This window comes from Pelodiscus sinensis, chromosome 1, assembly GCF_049634645.1.
Source record: "Pelodiscus sinensis isolate JC-2024 chromosome 1, ASM4963464v1, whole genome shotgun sequence".
NCBI lineage: Eukaryota > Metazoa > Chordata > Testudines > Trionychidae > Pelodiscus > Pelodiscus sinensis.
The window spans coordinates 233,531,223-233,552,527 of NC_134711.1; the positions used below are offsets into that span (position 1 = coordinate 233,531,223).

The 21,305-nt window shown below is 42.8% G+C and overlaps 1 protein-coding gene and 1 long non-coding RNA gene across 3 annotated transcripts in view; one reads left to right on the plus strand and one right to left on the minus strand.

Annotated features, from left to right (window-relative positions):
* FHL2 (four and a half LIM domains 2) overlaps positions 1-21,305 on the minus strand; it is a 222,061-nt gene that overhangs the window by 116,687 nt on the left and 84,069 nt on the right. Inside the window, exon 2 of one of the 2 annotated variants that reach the window (XM_075917713.1) lies at positions 17,078-17,161. The gene's annotated coding sequence lies outside the window, so the exon portion shown is untranslated. Of the gene's footprint in view, positions 1-17,077; positions 17,223-21,305 lie in introns of those variants that run through there. The other variant, XM_075917692.1, reaches the window with a different exon arrangement.
* The window catches only part of LOC142825723 (uncharacterized), a 69,489-nt gene that overhangs the window by 5,961 nt on the left and 42,223 nt on the right, over positions 1-21,305 (plus strand). Inside the window, exons 2-3 of the long non-coding RNA XR_012900083.1 lie at positions 7,932-7,986; positions 10,014-10,078. This is a non-coding gene — a long non-coding RNA (uncharacterized LOC142825723). The remainder of the gene's footprint in view (positions 1-7,931; positions 7,987-10,013; positions 10,079-21,305) is intronic.

The window sequence follows — 21,305 nt, forward strand, 5'->3', positions numbered from 1 at the left end:
AAACATCTGCATAGCTGATCTAATACAAATAAGCTCTTTGAATGGCTTCCCTAATTCATTCCTAAACTACTTACTGGTTTTGAACAGTTTCCCTAACTCCCTAAATTCTGACATGAGCCATCACAACAGAATTTTGTTTCATGTTGCCATCATTACTCTTGGATACTTACTTAGACAACTCATGAGCTGAGGATAATTTTAAAGAATGGTGGGCATCTTGGTGGGGTTTTTGCTTTGGCACATCTTTAAATGTGGATGCCTTAATATGTAGTTGTAAAAAAGATTCTGGTAGTGAGAAGAAATGTAAGTCTCAGTGGGGTATGTGCCAGGGTTTATGGACAGTATTATCTGACATGATTGCCTGCAAAGCGGGAGACTGAGCTCAATGACTTAAAGTCTCGTCCAGTCCTATATCCCCTTGTGTTTCCTCTGGGTTGCTCACAAATAAGGTAGAAATAGAGTTTCTCTGAAGTAAGTCTAAACAAAACAAAGCAATAAATAGTCTCTTTGTTCCAACAAATAATCTGGACTGTGTTTTTGGAGAGGGGAGGGGGGACTTTTTGTGAATTTTTCTGCTCATGTGAATTAGGGCTTTTGGGGGGGGAGCTGATTGCAATGTGAATGACTGAACAAACTAATGCAGGACAATGTAGCACTTTAAAGACTAACAAGATGGTTTATTAGATGATGAGCTTTCGTGGGCCAGACACATGTGATTTGTCCTTTTCATATGTGTTCATTTTTTTTAATTGTATCCTTTGGTATATATGGTTGTGACTATTTTCTTCCACTATTTGATCTGAGGAAGTGGGTCTGGCCCACGAAAGCTCATCATCTAATAAACCATCTTGTTAGTCTTTAAAGTGCTACATTGTCCTGCATTTTGCTTCAGCTACCCCAGACTAACACGGCTACACTTCTATCACTGAACAAACGAATGTATTTGTTTGGACTTTGAACAGGATTTGTTTTAACTAAATGATGAATAACAAGAAAAATGTCACAACCAAACCTAGAAAAAGGCACCTCTGTGGGATTGGCCCAAACAAACACAATTAGCTGGCTGTTCAGGGGACAGCAGACTCCCTTGCATAGCAAATGATCGCTTCTAAGGTGCTTTGTAGTGGCAGGTGTAACTATTTATTATACAAATTGCTTCATGCATTTTTGAATGTTGATTTAATAAAGTGACATTTAGGTCATTTACACCTCAAATCCTGACCCCAGCAGCAGTGCAGATGGAAGAGTGGCAATACCATAACATGCCCCCGCCCCCGTCCTTTCGTGCTGCTGCTGGCAGTGGTGCTGCTTCTGAACTGGGTGCTCAGAGAGTGGCCTCTGCTCTCCAGCCACCCAGCGTGGGAGGCCAGGAAATACCACAGACATTTTTTAATATTTCCCAAATCTGCCTGGAGGGAGATTTGAGGACCAAACAAGAGGTGATGTCTGGAAAACCTGAATGGCTAGAGATGCACACAGGTTCCTGCCCCACTCCACCCCCATCTCCCAGCTGGGTCACTCTGCATCACTATGGCGGCAGGAAGTGTAGTGACCCAGCCTCAGCCAGCTCCCCTCTCCTCCCCTCCCCTAGCTGACATGGGCTCTGTGGAGAGGAGCACAGTGGGCTGCTGGGTTACTCCAGCTCCCACCACCGAAGTGAGTGTGGGGGCCCAACCCCTGCTACCTCCCTGTGTCAGCCCCCCGGTAATTCCCTGGGTCATGTCACTCGGGGGAGGGGGCTTTGGGAAAGTGCAGGAAAGGGGGCAGAGCAGAGATGGGAAGTGGTGGAGCAGGGATGGAGCTTGGGGGAAGGGTGCATGGGAGTGGAGCAGTGGTGCTGTGTGCTAGGGGGCAGGGCCTGGAATGGGGAGAGGGTTGTCCTGGGCCCTGCATCCCCCCCAGGGATGGCCCTTCCCAGTACAGATCCTTCAGGAAACCCACTGGTCACCCCCCTCCTTTGTGGGCTCCTTTAAGCCATAGTCCACTTGTCGTCTCTCTGTTCCAGACCTAGGGGCTTGTTAAAGAGGACAAGGATGACTTGAACAGCTGTGATATTCAGGGCCGGTGGACAGAGGTCCTGGGGCAACAGAACTTAGGCTCAGTAACTCGCTATATGGGCAGCCGATCTCTTTCAGGCAATTTCCCTTAGCTCAGCATTACAGGAAAACTTGTAGGTGCTCTCAGCAATGCCCTGTTGTGTCTATTTTATCTTTCCACTATGCACCTGTTTTGTACCCTCCACTCTTCTTTTAAACCTCGCTAATCCCACACAGAAAATCCCCCATCCAAGCAGTGCTACACAGTGGTGCTTTTGCACCAGTAGGCTCCAAAAATGAGACCTCATTTTCTTGCGTCCAGAGGTCATGGAGAGGGTCAGGCTCACGGCATTCTGCTAGTCTCCTCTCCCAGGGCTGGGATCACCTCTCTGTTGGCAGACTAAAGGGGCTGTGCTGGGTCAGCGCTTAGGTTGGAGTCTCCCAGCATATTCAAAGAAATGGTGTTGATGTGTTGGTGGCATTCCAAGTCACTCCCATGGCGGGGGGCACTGTGCTGCTAGAAGTACCCCCTATGGATGGGGAGGAGGGCTGAACCCCAGGTGTAAGGTGACTAGATGTCCCATTTTTAAATGGAAGAGCAGACGCACTCTTTCAGAAGCCCTGTCTTCCTCCTCCCACAAGGAAGAAGGGCTCTTTCGAAAGAGGGTTTTTTTGTGAAATTTGGCCCAGTGTAGATAGGCCAAATTTTGGAAAATCCTCTTCCAAAAAAACTATCAGGAGTGCAATTTGCATACCTTTTTCCGATAAATCCCCGTAGTGTAGACATAGCCTTAATGTTTGGACCAGTCCTACAGGCTTCAAACCAATGGGAGTTTTGAGTGCCAGGAATGGAGCAATTAAAATGCAATAAAAACTATTTTTTAAATTTAAGCATTCCCCTCCTGTGCTGCAAACAATAACACACAAGCATTGTGCTGGTACCTAGGAAGTAGACAGTAAATCTGGCTAGGAACTGAAATAAAACTATAGTGTAATTCTAACAGCAAAGTTGAAAGAAAATGCAAGATTAAGGAAACAGCATCAAAAATGGAAAGTAAGTGAGATTTTAAATATTATTTTGACTCAAATAAAATAAGTGACGAATATTATTTTCATCTGGACATGTCCCTTTTAAGTCTGTGGATTTATTTATGATCTGCAGAAGACATTTTGAGAACACAGTTTTAGCAATACTTTAGCAAGTTCAGGTTCTGTTACATCTTGTTCATCTGTACCTATGATTTCTACATATTACAGTTGTGACAACATCTAATTGGAGCTACTCCAGTTTTCAATTTAATTTAGCAGCTTGATTTAATACTTTTTTTCCCACCACCTGCACCACACTAATTATACTTGTTGTTTTGTTTTTGGTATATTATATAGAAAGAAAAAGTTGAATTATCTAAAAGTAATAAATTCCAAAAGGCATTTCTATCTTTTTTGTCTCCTTCTAGAAGAGAGAAGAAATATACAGAGTAGTCTAGACATTTTCTCTGTTTAGCCACCCACAGTTACTGCTTATTCCTAATTTTTCACTATGTGTAAACTCTAAACTCAGTTAAACAAACAGGAAAATTGGAATTTAGAAACAGAACAGCAAATGCCACTAGCTGATGATTCTGCAGCTGAAGTTCTTTTTAGTTGACATGCAATCCACTGTACAAATTCTAACTCTTTGCTTTGTGTCAGATGACGTTTGCAAATTAGAAGCTAACCAACTAAAAAAAATGTACATGTTCAACAGGCTTGCCTTTTCCAAAAGAATGTATCTAGTCATTTGAGATTTTAATATTTGGTAGAAGAGAGAAGAAATCACTTCCAGTACAAAAATGGCCCAAAAAAGCACAGATACTATCAGTTCATTGTCCATATTCTCCTATTTCCCTTCCCAATCATAGACCAATTATAATCAAGAGCATTCCAGTTGCTAATGGGGTAAAAAAATCAAAACAAAAACTAAAAACTTTTAAAAAAAATACATAGGTAGCAGCTTTATGTGTGGTATTATTGATTCCAGAAGAACCTCGCACAGCAACATTTCTAGAAGAAAGAGAGTGGAGATAAACTGAGAGCAGTAAGGCCTTCTCTAGGCTTAAAACTTAGGGCAACATAAATATGGTGTTCCGGGATGTAAAAATCCACATTCCTAAGCATTATAACTATGCTTATCTATCTGCTGGTGTACATGCAACTAGGTCAATGGAAGGATGAGTCTGTCTGTTGGAATTCCCCCTGAGACCTTTCCACTCAGCTGTAGCATTTTATTTTATTTTATTTTATTTTATTTTATTTTATTTTATTTTAATTTAAAGTAAATGTTGTAATGTGGCATTACACAACCATGGGTTTGGCTCTGAGGACTAGAGTTTCAAGCTTAACAGAGTGAAAATCACATTTGCTGCTTCCTGTAGTTTTGGGATCTCTAGAATTACATGAAGACCAAAGCAAAATACAGGAATATGTAGCACTTTAAAGACTAACAAGATGGTTTATTAGATTATGAGCTTTCGTGGGCCAGACCCACTTCCTCAGATCAAAGTGCTACATAGTCCTGTATTTTGCTTCAGCTACACCAGACTAACACGGCTACATTTCTATCACTACGAAGACCAAAGGTAGTGATAAGACACATTCACAAGTTTGAGGTCTAGTCTATTTCACAAGTTTTATTAAAGTTATAATAAAAGCTGTGATTACCCAAGCATACGGAAATTTTATACACAGCTCTGCACAAGTTATAAATAGGGTTATACTCACATCCTGCTAGATGGCATTAAGGTCTAATGGGTCTTTCATGGATTGATCATCAATAGAGGGATGGTTCCTTCTGGAGTTTCCCATAGGGAACTTAATTCTCCTAATCAGGACACCCTATTTTTACAATGTGATTCTGACTATACCTCATCAGCATTTATACACATAGTGGTCACATTTAGCACACAGTGCACTGAGTATCTCATAAGCGAAAAATTGCTCTTACTGTTCATTTTTTGCAGTATCACCCATTGGTACATCTTTTCCCATAATCTTGTGGCCTATGATCATTTTTTTTACTTATTGATGTCAAACATTTTTTAAACCTATGGCCTAGTATGGCTAAGCTAAAATCTTATGGGCCTCAGTCTGTAGGCCTTGTGTTTAAACCTTCCTTTGCTTGAAATATCCAATACATAATTATCCCTTCTAACAACTAATCAGTCTTATACTTCCATAATCCTACAATTTAACCCTATTTAACATACGAAGATTATATATGACATAAATTGTTAGCTAATTATAACATCACACAAAATCAACATGGCTCATCCAGAACATGTTGTCCAGTTCTGGAATAACACTTCAGCCACACTCTGGAATTAAAAAAAACTCAGTTCAGCTCTAGCTCATCACCCAGGTTACTTACATACCCTAAAAGAAGCAAGTTGAAATCCTGAAGTATGATTGGAGGATCAGACTTTTAATCATTGCTGTAGCTCCTCTCCTCATCCTCTGAAGTTTCTAAATATCCTTTAAAAATGTGGATATTTTATCATCAGAGCTGATAATGGGAGACTTAATTCAATGTCCAGAAGTAAAATCACCTTCCTCTCCTGCTCAACTACTCCCCCATTTATACATTCAAGGATTACATTAGCTCTTTTAGTAAAAGCATCACACTGAGATTCCATGTTCAGTTGCTTTTAAGAACATAAGAATGGCCATCTAACCCAGTATCCTGTCTGCGACAGTGGCCAATACCAGATGCCCCAAAGGGAGTGAACAGAACAGGGAATCAACACGTGATCCCTCTCCTGTCATCCATTTCCAGCCCCTGACAAACAGAGGCTAGGGACACCATTCCTATCCACATTGGCTAATAAGCATTGATGAACCAATCCTCAATGAATTTATCTAGGATCAGGATCTCTACTAAGATCTCTAAATCCTTTCAGCTTTCCAGCATGCAGTCCCCCATTCTACAGGCATTTCTTGTTCCTAGATGTATAACTCTGCATTTGGTTGTATTTTAAAACATTTATTTAACTGGTTACTACTTACCAAGTAATTCATGTTACTCTGTAGGACTGCCCTGTCCCATTCAATATGATAAAGGGATTCCAGATCCCTTGAACAGAAATGTTCCCAATGGAATCCCCCATGATTAACTTCTTGAGATCCGTCATCTTACCAGTTCTTAATCCATTTTACCTGTGCTCTGTTATTGCTGATTTTTAATCAGATTGCCATGCATGACTACCTCAAACACATTACCAAGGGCTAAGCAGCATACATGTAATACACTAACACCTCTTGCACCTCAACATATTATCTTATCAAAAGTGAAATCAGGCATGTCTGAAAAGATTTATTTTCCATTAAACCATGTTGACCAGCATTAACTATATCATTATCCTTTAATCCTTTACTGACTGAATCCCATGTTAGCTTTGCCATTTATTTGACTAGGACTGCTATCAGGCTAAATAGCTTGAGCTATGCAACTTGCCCTTTTTGAATATTGCCAGAAATTTCCCCAGCACTTCAGGATGTTTTAAAAAACAACATCATCGAGCCAGGGATCTCCTCAGCCAGTTCTTTTAGGACACTGAAATTCCCTTAATACATAGATTTGTTGTGTCCTGATTAGGCAATGTCTTTGGAGAACACGGTGACCCAAAAAGTGACTTGTATGGGAAAGGAATTCAACTTACTCTGTGTAATCATCAAATCCATAAATATCACTATATTCCTATGCCAAACAGGTGTGTAATAGATAGCAAGAGACAGCTTCTTTGATGTGCTTGACATTTTGAGAACACTCCATGTAAGAAAGTGCACCACTTGTTGAATGTCTGATTAGCAAGTTTTTATCCTCATTATCACCTCTCTAATTGTGATTGACAAGAAAAAATAACTAGCCAATCTTTCTACCCAAGCCAGGGGTGAGGAACCTTTTTACGATAAGGGGCTGCTGACCCACGGAAAAATCAGTCAGGGGCCGCTCACAAGTGAGAAGCAAAACAAAAACAAATACTCAGTGACTTGGCCCCTGACCGAGAAGGAGAAAGACACTCCTTACATTCCCCTCATACATAAGTGCCAGGGGGCCAAATCCTGGCAAGCCAGGAGCCACATCCAACCCCTGGACCTTAGGTTCCTCACTTCTGTAATCATTCTCAGATAGTTAGCCTCCCATTCCACCAGAAATGTATAAAGACACTTAATAATCAGTAATGCAGCATTTTGGACATTTCCAAACATTCTTCCAGCATTGCTTACTTAAAAGCACTAATTATATTCCCCATAAGAGACTCAGATTAAATACCTCAGATTTTTTTGTAAGATCTGGCATTCACTACTGATGCCATGATGTTCTCCAGCAGGTGCTCTTCTGCTTGGCAGTTCTCCTAAATATTAGCAACAGTTCTAAATCAGATGTATGTGACATAATAGAACCTGCAGGGAGTGAAAGCAAAGTGGAACAGCATCCCCAATGACAGTGGCTACTTTTCTCTTTCAAGAATTTCCCTTTTCAAAAATAGGAGTCACCACTTACTGTTAAACTTTGGTGTCTCTCCACATCTAGTTTCAACTGTTTCCTGTTGAACTGCAAGAATAATTTTCATTTTTAGTGTCTTAGGACGTTAATGCTGTGATGCTGGCATACCAGGAACCAGCTTTAGCCAAGGATTTAGGCCTTAGTTGAGCACTGATATATTCAGTGCTAGTTTCTTTCACCTGCATATTACTCTAGTTAAGATGGGTAATGAACTTTGTTAATTGCCCCTCTACAACCACAAAGAGGCTACGTGTAAAAGGGCTTGTCCCATCAGTTTGAATTCTGGAAGAAATAAATAAAAAAGATGACGTGAACATTTTTCATTTTTCTTTTGCTGTTTATATTCTCACAAGGCTGGAGCTCTGAAATAGAAGCAGAAATCACCAGAGGCAACCTAAAAGACATTCTGTGAGTACTACAACTCTATCACCTTTTAAAACCATAGCATACGTCTAAACTACATCCCTCTTTCTGAAGAGGGATGTAAACTAGACATATAAAAAATTGCAAATGAAGCCGGGATTTGAATTTCCCACGCTTCATTTGCATAATTGCGTCCTACGGTGTTTTTTTGAAAAACGTTATTTCGAAAGTCAAACTGCAGTCTAGATGTGGTTCTTTCAAAAAGAAAAGCCTTTTTCGAAAGATCCTATTAAACCTAATTTTTTGAGGAATACAGGATCTTTCAAAAAGGCTTTTCTTTTCGAAAGAACTGCATCTAGACTGTGGTTTTACTTTCGAAATAACGTTTTTCAAAAAAATGCCATGATGTGATTATGCAAATAAAGCATGGGAAATTCAAATCCTGGCTTCATTTGCAATTTTGATGTCTAATTTACATCCCTCTTTAGAAAGAGGGATGTAGTCTAGACGTAGCCATAGACTGTAACTCATTTGTGGGTCTATGTTTGCTTGTAAAAACTCTTTCATTTTTTTTTCTAATTAACAAAATCTTTAGTTAGTTCATTACAGGATTGGCTGCCAATGTTGTCTTTGGTGAGAGATCTGAGGTACAAATTGACTTGGAGTAAGTTTACTTGTCTCTAGGGTCTGGAAGCAACCTGAATATTTTGTGATCTTTGGAATAAATTACTATTTATCACTAAATCCAGCTAGCCTGAGTGGCAAGATAGATGGAATGCCTGAAGCGACTGACTGTGACTCCATGGTAAAATGTTATAGTCCTTCAGGAGGTCACATTTGTTACTAGGGTGGTAAAATCTAGTTATAAATCATGTCACCAGTTTGGGGTTTCTCACCTGCTTCTTAAGAAGCTGCCCTAAGATTGGCACTCACAGTCGTGAGCCACTCCAGACATTGTGACAGATGGTATTACAAGAAAAATATTTAAATTACTACTTTGTCACTTCATTTTTCTGCTCTTTGATTTAGAGATATTAAGCACTCTGAGCTGTTTGGGAGTTTGAGCATTTAATACAACTTTCCTTTCTTTTTTGGATAGTGATGTGCAAACCTCAAGAGTTTGCATCCACATGGTTTTGTAGGCTCTGATTTTTGTGTTTATCTAAGCCCACATGGCTAAATCAAAACTCCCAAATGAATGGAGTGAACTTAACTTACCTCTGTCATTGCCTGTGGACTCATAAATGCTGAGCACCCTTGAAAAAAATTGGGTGCTGATTACCCACCAGTGGCCAGTCCCCTCTGCTTCTTCGGGAAACAGTGCCTGTATGTGGACTTGCAACATTTTACAAAATGTATGGGGTTTGGTTTAAACCAGATGATGGCTGAGTGATCAGATGTCTCAAAATTCTGTAACAAAAACAAACTGTGAATAAAAAATTGCCTCAGATCTTTGCCTGTCCAGAAGCAACAACTTCTTTCCTGAGAAATGAGCCTGAATCAGAACTATGGAGTTGATTCCTTCCCCAAAATTATAGGTCTTTTCAGATCCAGAACTAAACATTGTGGCTTAGGCCTTCCTTTGTGTGGGGTCTGAACAGCCTTGTACTACGGGAAAAGCTTGAATTAAGTTCTGGTCCCAGATCTGAGATTCATGGGTTGAGACACCTCTCTTTCTTGTGTTTCTGAGTAGGCTTTGGAAGGGAGAGGTGACCAAAGCTAAGATTCTTGTTAGCAGGCTCCAATTCAAAACTAGATTATATTCTATGTGATTTTCTATGTTTTGAAATGAAACATTCCCATGGTACCTATTAGGAGAGACAGGTTAAATCTGGTACCAGTTATCTGTCCTCCCTGTACTGCATTGGGATGGGGGTGGAATGTGTCTGAGAGAGGCTGGACAAACAGGATATGAACCTCCTCTAATCTTTAGATTTCGAAGACAAAACACTGTGGACACAGTTATAGACAAGGCCTTAAAACAGAAAGCTTTTGAAAGAATGGGATTAAACTGTTTTCCTCCCTTCAGTTTCTAATTCATTCTTCTATTGCCCTGCTCCCCCTTCCTGCAGCTCCTGAAAAGGATGTTCATATCAAAAGATCACAATGGCTTAATTATCCCTGAACACAGTAACAGGTAAGAAGCCTTGTGGGAGATAGCATTGTCTCTAAACTTTTTAAACAAACATCTAAAAAATTAAGACCTAGTGAATACAATCACAGCAGCAGTAGTTATTTGCAAACAATTAACTAAGTCTTGGCTAAGAAGAAGGATGTTATGTAAATAGGTAGAGAATAACTTCCATGAACTCAACAGGCAAGGTGATGGATTCTGGTGAACTAGCAAATCCAATGTCATGCCTTCATTTATTATTTGGTGTTAAATTGGTGGCTATTGTTTACTGCCATACTTTTTCCCACCTGTGCCAAAGGCCACATACACATCATTTGACATAGACTTCATCAATGTATCAAACCAATTAAAGGATTAATGGAAAGGAAAGGAGACACAGATCTGCCATCTAGTGTACAAACTGACTATTGCAATTTCTTTTAAAAAATTAAGTGTGTTTGCATAAGCAACAAGGGTGGAAAAAAAAGCAGGGTGAAAACCGAATAATGATATTCATGGTTTTAAGTGTGGGGGAAAGGCTCAACCAGTCAAAGTACTATTCATTACTAAACATGCATATAACAGAACCAGATTAATACGTTGGGGAGGGGAACTGACAAGTGCTCCCCATCTGGACCAAGACAAAAATTAGTAACACGAAAAATTACTTAAGAGGAAGACCTCTATTTCCTGTATAGATAATATAATGAGCCCTGCAAAATTCTACTCACCCAGGGAAAATGCATATTTTTGGTGGATGAGTAAACTATTGACAATATTTTTCCTCACAATCATTCTATTAGTAAAGAGTATTCTTAGGCACAAAACCCAGGAACATTTTGTAAGCCTCCCATCCTGCTGTTCTGCAGGTGCAAACCAATGCACGTGATATGCCTGTAAATTCTCCAGTCCTTTCTTTCACTTCTCTCTTTCCCAAATCCCTGGCAATGGGCAACAGTTCTTCAAAAGGAAAAGCCCTAGAAAATTAATTTACACATCAGTCAAACTGGATCAGAACACAGAAGAAAAAAGAAGCAATATTCAGACTGTTCCCCCAGAACACAGCCCAGGTAACACTGCCTGGTTTGTCTTGCCGGGAATTGCACTTTCTTAAGCTACCTAAACTGCTCAGGCCAAGATTCTATGCATGCCTAAAATCCAGCTTGTTTTAAAGCTTACTAACATATTTAAAAGCCCCACATCAGGGAAGGAGGGGAAATATACTGAGATGAAGTATTTGTTATGCATTGGCTTTCTGGAAATGGATGATTTTTTTAAAGGTAAAAGACCACATAGCACCGTTGACTACAGTGAAAGATATGATATCATGTCCCCAGAGTGTCAGCATTGCTCAAGTAATTAGGTCTGATTGTATTTTCCCCCTCTACTTCTTTCCTCTGTCCCCAAAAGCAGAAAACAATTGCAAAATGTGACTAGTATTGTTCTTCCACGGTCTCTGCTCAGTTTCCATTTGTGATTAGTCCAATCTTGTCCCATAGGGAATGATCTTGTGCAGAGTGGGTCACATTCATCTTTAGTGGAGTTAAATCAGCAATGAATTGGGATCAGTGTTATGTAGCTTTGTACTCAAGCTTAATGTCTCAGAATTTGGGACAATGATCTGTGAATTGTCCTGCTTTTCCTGTAAACCTGTTCTATGGCTGGTATTACCAAGGCCAAGGTCACATGATGCTGGAAACAATTTTGACTGATGTACTTTTCCACTCCAAGTGAGAAAAGTTCTCACTAAATGCAAAGGATTCCCACCTTGGGCAAAATCTATATTAAGGCACAAAACCAAACAATAGGGGCTGCTGCCATAAGACCCCTGGGGTATGTCTACACTACCACCCTAGTTGGTTAATGTAGGCAACCGAAGTTGCAAATGAAGCCCGGGATTTGAATTTCCCGGGCTTCATTTGCTTCTTGCCGGCGCCGCCATTTTTAAATCCCCGCTAGTTCGGACTCCGTGCCCACGGCTACACGCGGCACGGAGTAGGTAGTTTGGATTAGGATTCCTATTCCGAACTACCGTTACTCCTCATGGAACGAGGTGTACCGGTAGTTTGGAATACGAAGCCTAATTCGAACTACCTACTCCGTGCCACGCGTAGCCGCAAGCACGGAGTCTGAACTAGCGGGGATTTAAAAATGGCGGCGCCCGGTAAGATGCAAATGAAGCCCGGGAAATTCAAATCCCGGGCTTCATTTGCAACTTCGGTTGCCTACATTAACCACCCTAGTTCGAACTAGGGTGGTAGTGTAGACATACCCCTGGTTACTACCTAAGATAACTGCTGGTAGGGTACCTGACAGCTTCACTGAGCATCTGAAAAAGTCTCAAATGGAAGGGGCAGGATGCAGGACCAAGCCCTGCTCTGGCTCTGCAATTTAAAATGCAGTAGGGAGGTGGGACCTCCTGAAGACAGGAGCTACTTCACAGCAGCAACCCCTGCCCTCTCCCACTGCCTCTGATAGAGGCAGAGAGAGGGGAGAGAATGGGTGGCACCATGGAGATGGTGCTAGGGGAAACGGCTTTTAAGTTGTCTCCCTCCAGCACTGGCTCCTGCTCCTCCCCACCCCCTTGCTGTCTCTGATAGAGAGGCAGCAAGTGGGGGGGAGGGGGAATGTGAGTAGTCGATTCAACTACCAGTCGACTAGTCAACTATTCTCTTACATCCCTAGTCTGGAGTGTGCCACATGGCACTTCGGCAATGAATTAAATAGCCTGGGGTTTTGGCTACCATTGCTTCTGCTGGAGCAGTGGCTGGGGCCTAGGGCCCTTTGAATCACCCAGCCCCTGAGCAATTGCCCCTTTGCCCCCTCCTCCTCATCAGCAGGCCGGATTTGCTAGAAACATCTAAGACTGAAGAGGAGGAAGGATTAGACCCAAACTAGGAGGCTACCTGACTTGTGAGAAAAGGTGATCAGAACTACTGTTAGAGTAAGAAATTGCATATAAAACATTTCTTAAAGTATTAAGCTTAGTTGGTGTGTTTTGTTTTGCTTAGTAACTTACTTTGATCTGTCTACTATCATGTGCAGTCACTTAAATCCTACTTTTTATATCTAATAAAATCACTTTTGTTTATTAATAAACCCAGTGTAAATAATTATTATCTCAGGGGGATAATAGTTGTGCATTTTTCTGTCAGTGATAAAGGGGGAGAACCAATTATGAGCTCACTCTGTATAAACTTTATGCACAGTGAGATGAATTTATCCGAGGTTTTGGTCCCACTGGGGCTGTGTACCTGGGTGGTGTGTCAAGTCCCTGTGAATGAGCCTTCCCAGAGCTCAGATTATTTCAGTGTTTGTGTTGCTCTGCTGTGGGCTGTGTCCACTAATCTGTGCCATCACTGGGGGAGACCAGAGGTTCTGGTGCAGCAGGACCCAGTGGTGGGGTGCCCCAGAGGGCAGGTAGGTGGGCTCACTGGTGTGATAGGCACATCAAGCGACAGTTTCAAGGGGATCTTTGTTATTGAACCCATCACCGAGGCAAATAATCAACTTCTGCAGTGTTGTTGTAGCTGAGCTCGTCCCAGAATATCAGAGAGATGAAGTGGATCAGTGGACAAGCTTTTGTTGGACCAGCTTCTTTTGGTGAGAGAGGGAAATGCTTTCAAGTTTACACAGAGCTCTTGTTCAGGTCTCAGAAACTAGAGGGAAGAATATGCTACAAGATTACTTGTAACTAAGATTCTAAGGCAGGGGTGGGGAACCTTTTTTGGGTTGGGGAGGCTGCTGACCTACAGAAAAATCAGTCGGGGGATGCACACAGGTGAGAAGCAACAAAAAAACAAAACAAAAAACCACCCTCACTCTCACTCACTGATGTGGCCCCCAGCTGAGAAAGAGAAAGACACACCCCATATTCCCCTCCCACACCAGCGCCTGGGGCACCCAGACCAGTAGATTTTGTATGCTCCAGCCCCTCAGTGGGGTAGCTCAGGGCTGGCGGGGCAGCACAGGCTCCCCAATGCTGGGGGGAGAGGCTCTGAACCTTGGGGGCCAGATCCAGGCAGGTCAGGGGCCACATCCAGCGTGAGGTTCCCCACCCCTGCTCCAAGCAGTCTGAAATATCCATAGCCCTAAACAATATAGTGAAGTCGACTCAAGCACTAGTGTAGACAGTATTATGTTGGTGGGGTAATTTTTGCCATGGACACAGCTACCACAGCTCTTGGGGAGGTGGATTAATTATGACAATGGGAGAGCTCTCTCCTGTTCCCATACAACATCTTCATTAAAGTGCGACAGCAACATAGTTGCACCAATGTAGCTGGAGCAATGCAGCATTTTAAGCGTAGACCTGCTCTAACTCAGAGCCTCTCTGCTAAATACAAGGTGGAACAGATTGTGTTGTACAAGCAGTTAAAACATATTTCAGGTGGACCATTCTAGGGCCACCTCACTTTGAAATCATCCCTTGAAACATGTGTTAGCAGCTTATGCTACGCTGTTTGTTCCATCTTGTATTTAGCAGTGTCACTGAGTTAGGCTATGATGATTAAATGACAAAACTTTTGTCTTTCAAGGTGTTCCTCTTCCCGAAAGACAAATGTTTTGTTGCAACAAAAGCCAGTGAGAACAGTGTTTTGTCGACAGGAGTGTTCTATGGCCAGCAACGCCAACCCCATTCATTGGGTGTGGAACTATTTTATTAGCAAAAGAGTCAACAAATAGCAGCTACGCTGCTTGACTTTTGGTGACCTGGCTGTAGCAATGCAGCCGTGTTGCTAAAAGCTGTGTAGTGTAGACAAACCTTTAGTTTCCCAGCCCTGAACAAGAGCTCTGTGTAAGCTCAAAAACTTGTCTGGGTACATCTACATTGCACAGCTATTTCGGGATACCAAAGGCATCCCAAAATAGCTATTCTGTGTCTACACAATCCGCTCGTTATTTTGAAATATTTTTCAAAATAACGGGTGCACTAATTTGCCAGCCCAGTAAACCTTGTTGTATGAGGGATAAGGAATGACTTGAAATATCACATTATTTTGAAATTTGGTGCTGTGTAGATGCGCCACATTTCAAAATAAGCTATTTCAAAATAGACTTGAAATAAGATACGCAATTTGCATAGCACAAATTGCATATTTTATTTTGAGTTTATGGTGCTGTGTAGACACACCCTGGCTACATCTAGACTGGCATGATTTTCCGGAAATGCTTTTAACGGAAAAGTTTTCCGTTAAAAGCATTTTCGGAAAAGAGCATCTAGATTGGCATGGACGCTTTTCCGCCAAAGCACTTTTGGCGGAAAAGCGTCCGTGGCCAATCTAGACGCACTTTTGCGCAAAAAAGCCCCGATCGCCATTTTCGCGATCGGGGCTTTTTTGCACAAAACAAATCTCAGCTGTCTACACTGACCCTTTTGCGCAAAAGGGACTTTTGCCCAAACGGGAGCAGCATAGTATTTCCGCAAAAAGCACTGATTTCTTACAGTAGGAAATTCAAGCGGACAGTGTAGACAGTTGGCAAGTTTTTCCGGAAAAGCGACTGATTTTCCGGAAAAACTGGCCAGTTTAGACACATCCTCTGTGTCTCACCAACAGAAGTTGGCCCAGAAAAAGGTATTACCTCACCCACCTTGACTCTCAACTTAAAGTTAGTTATTTTCACATGACTGGGAAACTGAACAAAGTAACCTCATGAATGTTAATTATGAAAAAGAGTAGATCAATAAAATAGAAATGACAGGAATTAGTTAATTGTTTTTGCTTTTGTTAACTCTCAAACATGATAGTTTTCATTGGCATGGAATGAATGTGGCACCTTCATCTACAACATGTTGAGGTGAACTATGTGGGGAAAATAAATGCCATTGGGTAGTCTTTAATATGCCCCTTTTTACTCCGTGCTGCTACCAAGAGTTAGTATTGCCACATGGTAACACAGAATAACTTTCAGAGCAGACCTCTATGCTCTGCTCTGAAATAATCAGATCTGACAGATTCGCTGCTTCCCATGACCCTCAAGTTTCACTATCTGCTAGCACATCAGGCACTGATTTTCCTCTTCTCTTCCCCTAGAGCACACATTACAGTGATCTTCCACAAAACTGACAAGGGCAGGGCTTATTTCCAATAAAAGGGCATCATGTTTAGCTTTGCAGGGCAAGGGAGGTCAGTGGAAGAGGTTGGTGAAAATAATAAGAACAGGGAAGGCATCTGATTTCCAATACACTCAGACAGTTGCACATAGTATATTCAGATGCTATCAGTGTTAATTTTTCATTGTTCACAAAAACATATCTATTCACTGCATTATTTCCTCTCTCTCTGCAGACCCCTTGCTAATTTTTAATATTTATATGCCAGAGGTGCTAGGTGCTGTTCAAACGCATGTGGAGAAGTGTTTCCTGCCTTGAGGAGTTTATAAAGTAAGAAGAAAAATGGTTAAAAGTTCACAACTGTCTAGAACATAAGAAGGCCATAATAGGTCAGACCAATACTCCATCTAGCCCTGTGTCCGTTCCTCTGACAGTTGCCAGTGTTAGAAGATTGAGAGAGAATGAACATAACAGGCAATCATCAAGTGATCCATCCTCTGTTGCCCATTCCCAGCCTCTGGTAAACAGAGGCTAGGGACACCATCTCTGCTTATCTTGACTAATAATCATAGATTGGCCTATCTTCCATAAATCCTCTGATTCATATCCAGAACAATGGATAGACAGAGCATCCATTTCTTTCTTGGGTTTGGGCTTTTGATCTTGGCCTTTTGTAACAGGTAATCAGCAGGCAAAGACCCTCTCCAAAGGGTAGCTTAAAAAGGTTGGGTTTTGCATAACGAGTTGAGGAATTTGCATTCCCTTTTCTCTAGGTATTCCCTAGGAAAACTGCTGAACATATTTTGTTCCAAAAGTCTGCTCTTGTCTGGCACAGAGTTCAGAATCGTCCTTTGCACTGTGAGATCTTACATCTGCCACGTCACCCCTCCCAAGCGATTTCATACACTCCTGGCCCACAATAATACATAAAACATTCATTAAATACAGTGAAGCTCAAATATACTTACATTTAATTCAAGAAGATCTGCAATGGATATTGCTGGATATTGCCATATCTGTCACAATTACCATCTTCCATACCATCTAAAAGACTGTCAGACAAAGAAGGTCTTTGTAATAACTCCCTCCAGTTAGAGAAAAGAGAACAAGAAATATTGTTAATAGGAAAGCCTTACTTAACATTCTACATTTCAAACGTTTTAATTGTTTTCCCTTCTTTATCTTGGAGCTCCTTGGTGTCACTGAACCTGTCCTGCCAACCTGGCAGGGTCCTCATTACTCTGTGCACCATGCACACAGCAGCAGTGAAAGGGTCTAGCACAATAGCAAGCCTCGCATCATATCAACATTGTTTATATTGTCAGTGCTAGAGAGGGGGCAGGAGTCAATTAATTTACTCTGTGCTTTTGCCAGTGAAGCCTAGAACAGAGACTGGCCTCTTGTCATCTTATATGTTTGCAAATCCAGATGCTCCCCAATGATGTGACCCTTTTAACATTTCCCAGCTTTGGGCCAGTTTTCAAGCTTCACAAATGTCCTGCATTTTCCCCATATTCAAGTCAAAATTACTTCTTTCTCTCCTGGGTTGTGTGTGTCACCTGTGGCCTATGAAAGCACTAACGTGTGCTGCTTGGTTCAACAGAGATTCCCCCAAAGGCCTCTTGTTTGTAGTGCTACATAAATTGGTTACCATGGCAATGTGCCAATGTACCTGAAGTGACACACACAGTTATTTCACTTTACTGGGCATTGTGACATCGGCCCAACAACAGGAGGAAGAGCCTGCCTTTCAAATGCACATCTCTGTAATGAGCACCAGCGGATAATTTAAATGCACAGACATGGGATATGTATTTATATAGCATCTCAGAAAGAACTCTAGCCAAACAATGATAAGCAGAGGCCATGCTTATGCTCTGAGGGAACATGGGCCATGTTTTTCTGTGTAATTATCCAAAAGCTCTTCAAATGTTGGTAAGGGAGGGAGGTGTACAAGTAGGTTTGTTTCTTCTGATTCCATTTTCTTCGTCCTTAATCCCCCACTCTGTCAGGAACCCCTATTGGAAAACAGGTAACTAAAAATAGAAAAAGAATTGGACAGCTAGAACAGGGCAGGATGCATAAGGCATGAAACTGAACCCCAGGAGATGTAGGTTCAATTCCTAGCTTTCTGTGTGCTTGACAAATAGCTTACATTTTGTCGTGCCTCTGTTCTCTATCTGTAAATTAGAGATATTATTTCTTTTTTTCTACCCTTTTTGTCCTGTCTATGTGGAGTGTAAAGCTCCTTGATTAAGGAGTGCTTGTCGTAAGAGGCAGTGTACTGCTTGTAAGATTTCAGTGCTCCTGCTCTCTCTCTCTCTTTCTTTCTCTTAGCCTATGTCTACACTGTGGAGCTTTTCTCAGATACTGGAGATATCCCGGAAAAGCTCTGCCATGTCCAAAGAACACTTCCGCTTTTTCAGAACAGTTCCCGAAAAATCATAAGCGTTCTTTTAGCATCCCTGTATTCCTCATTTTCTGAGGAAGAAGGGATGTACCGAAAGAGGAGGTTTTTCCCACATTTGGCCCCATGTAAATGGGCCAAATGTCAGAAAAGCCTCTTCCGAAAAAAAGTGGCAAAAGATACGCAAATTGCGCTTCGCAATTTGTGTATCTTTTTCCAAATAAAAACCTGCAGTGTAGACATGGCTTTACTATATTAACATATCAGGCTTAGCACAATGTGCCTTGATCTCAGTTAGGGCCTACACAGGAATAAAAGTACAAAGAAAAAGTGATTAAAGAAGTGAATCTGTAACAAATTGTATAAAATGTAGTGCTGACTTTACATCCACTCACTTGTAAAGAAATTCCTCCCTCCCCCCACTTTATGTATATTAGATGTTGAGCCACAGAATACATATTATCTTCCCTAAATTCACAGAATGGAAAAATATATGAAAGCCCTATAACTACAAATGTAACATTACACTCCATTTCTGCAGAGGGGGGGAAAGGGGACACAACAGAACAGGACAGCTTTCCGTGTCTTAAAGAGACAGCACATTGCTTCTCTCAGAAACATACCCAGTAGCAGCCAGCACACACACACTTTGTGTCACTGTGGCTATGTCTATACTGCAGTGCTATTTCAGGACACCAGAGCATCCCGAAATAGCTATTCCACATCATCACGGCAAGCCCGTTATTTTGAAATAAAACAGGCTCACTATTCCAATAGCCCTGTAAACCTCATTCCATGAGGAGTAAGGGAATTTGTGGAATAGCGGGTTATTTCAAAATTTGGTGCTGTGCAGACAGCGCCAAAGTAGGAAATAAGCTATTTTGAAATAAGACCAAAAAAAGATACACAGTTTGCGTAGCTCAAATTGCATATCTTGTTTTGAGCTACTGTGCAGTGTAGGCACACCCTGCCACACACACATAGTTTGTGCCTCCCCCTACCCACACTCTCCCAGTCCAGGGGTGGACTGGCAATCAAAATAGGCCCGGGAATGGGTTGAGAATGGCCCACTTTTTCACATCAAAGAATTTTTTTTAATTTACTCTTTGAGACCCATTAGCCACACCCCTTGACTCCCACTAGCTATGCCTCTGGAGGTAACACTCTCAGGGCAAGATGGACACATGAGCAGAAGTAAAAGGTGTCATGTGACCCCTCTCTAAGGACTTTTCCCACCATCCTCCTACCAATAGGGATTAGTTTGGCCCCCACCAAACCCCCCTCATGCAACTATCCTGCAATTGCATTAACCCAATGTGTGTGACATTAACTCGGGGACGGAGGGGGCAGAGAGGCTGGGGGAAGTGTTCCCTTTAAGAGTTTCCTCCCATGAGCAGAATGAATTTTATGTTGTGCACCAGTACTGAGTTTATGTGGCTTGTTTGGATGTGCCACTGTGGCATCCAAGTTATTAATAAATATCTTATAAACCTCTACCTTTTCCCTCTGCTGCCATGTCTACTCCCCTTGTTCCATCAGCTCCCCCGGTGCCTGCTGCCCTCTACCCCTCACCCTCCTCTGCTGTCCTGACTCCTGCCCTTCTCACTGCCCTCAACCCTCCTGTGACCTGCCCCCCTCCACCAGCCCTTCTCTCCCCCCTGTGCCTTCTCCTCTAGTAGCCCCACTCTGATCACGTGAGCTACCCCTCCTCATCCCCTCTCCTAACACCTCCCTCTACACACCTGCCCTACCTCTCTCCTCTGGTGCTGGTCCCTCTCCTGCAGGTGTCTGCCCTTCTGCTTCACTCCCAGAATCCCCTGGCACCTCCACCTTCCCTTACCCCTGAACCCTTTTGGTGCCCCCCTTCCCTCACTGCCTCTGCTCCCTTTGCCCTCTTTTCCCTGATGCCCACCTCACCACTTTCTGCCCCTGTTCCCCTCATGCCCCTGTGCCCTCACACATGACTTGCTCCATTCCTACCTTCCTCATGCCCACCCCTTCTTTCAAGCCTTCTCTCAGCACCTTCCCCTCACCTCTCTATCTCCCAATGCCCTTACCCTCTCCTCTCCCAGCATCACCCTGTCCCCCCTCCCACTGACACCTCCCCTCCTGCCCTTTTCCTTATTGTCTCTACTTGAACCCCTGACATTTATCTCTCCTCCACTCTGTCCCTTTGGTGCCTTCCCCTTTCTTCTCCTGACCTGTCCCTCTCTCCTCAGCACAAGCCCCTTCCTCTCCCACCCCTTCCCCCTACTTTCTCCCTTCCCCCTCCCCCACCTTTTGCCCTCCAGTTTGCGGTGCTGGAGTCTATGATCGGGCCCCAGAAGTCCCTGCAGCCCTGGCCCCAGCTGCTTCCAGGGCTCCAGACCACTTGCCAGGCCTGGAGCTGGATCGCACGGTGCAACTCTGGGCCGGGCGGTTTTAAAGTCCTGGGCCATGATGTCACGCCACGCCCGGGCATCTCCCCTCTCAGCTGTTGCACAGCGTTTGAGTACGCCGCGCCTGCATTCCCTTGGCCCCACCGTGCCCAGTACATGGCCGGCGCTGGGGAATTTAAAGTGCAGGGCTGCGGCGCCCCATCACAATCCCCCTCCTCCTCCAGCAGCCGGCAGCCAGCCCTTCGGCTGGCCCTTCGGAAGACAGCCCATCGGGAAATTCCCAGTATCCCGCCGGGCCAGTCTGCCCCTGCCCCAGTCTCTGTGCCAAAACATTCAATCTGTGTCAGAAAGTCTGTCTCTCACACATAGGCTGTGTCTAGACTACATGCCTCTGTCGGCAGAGGCATGTAG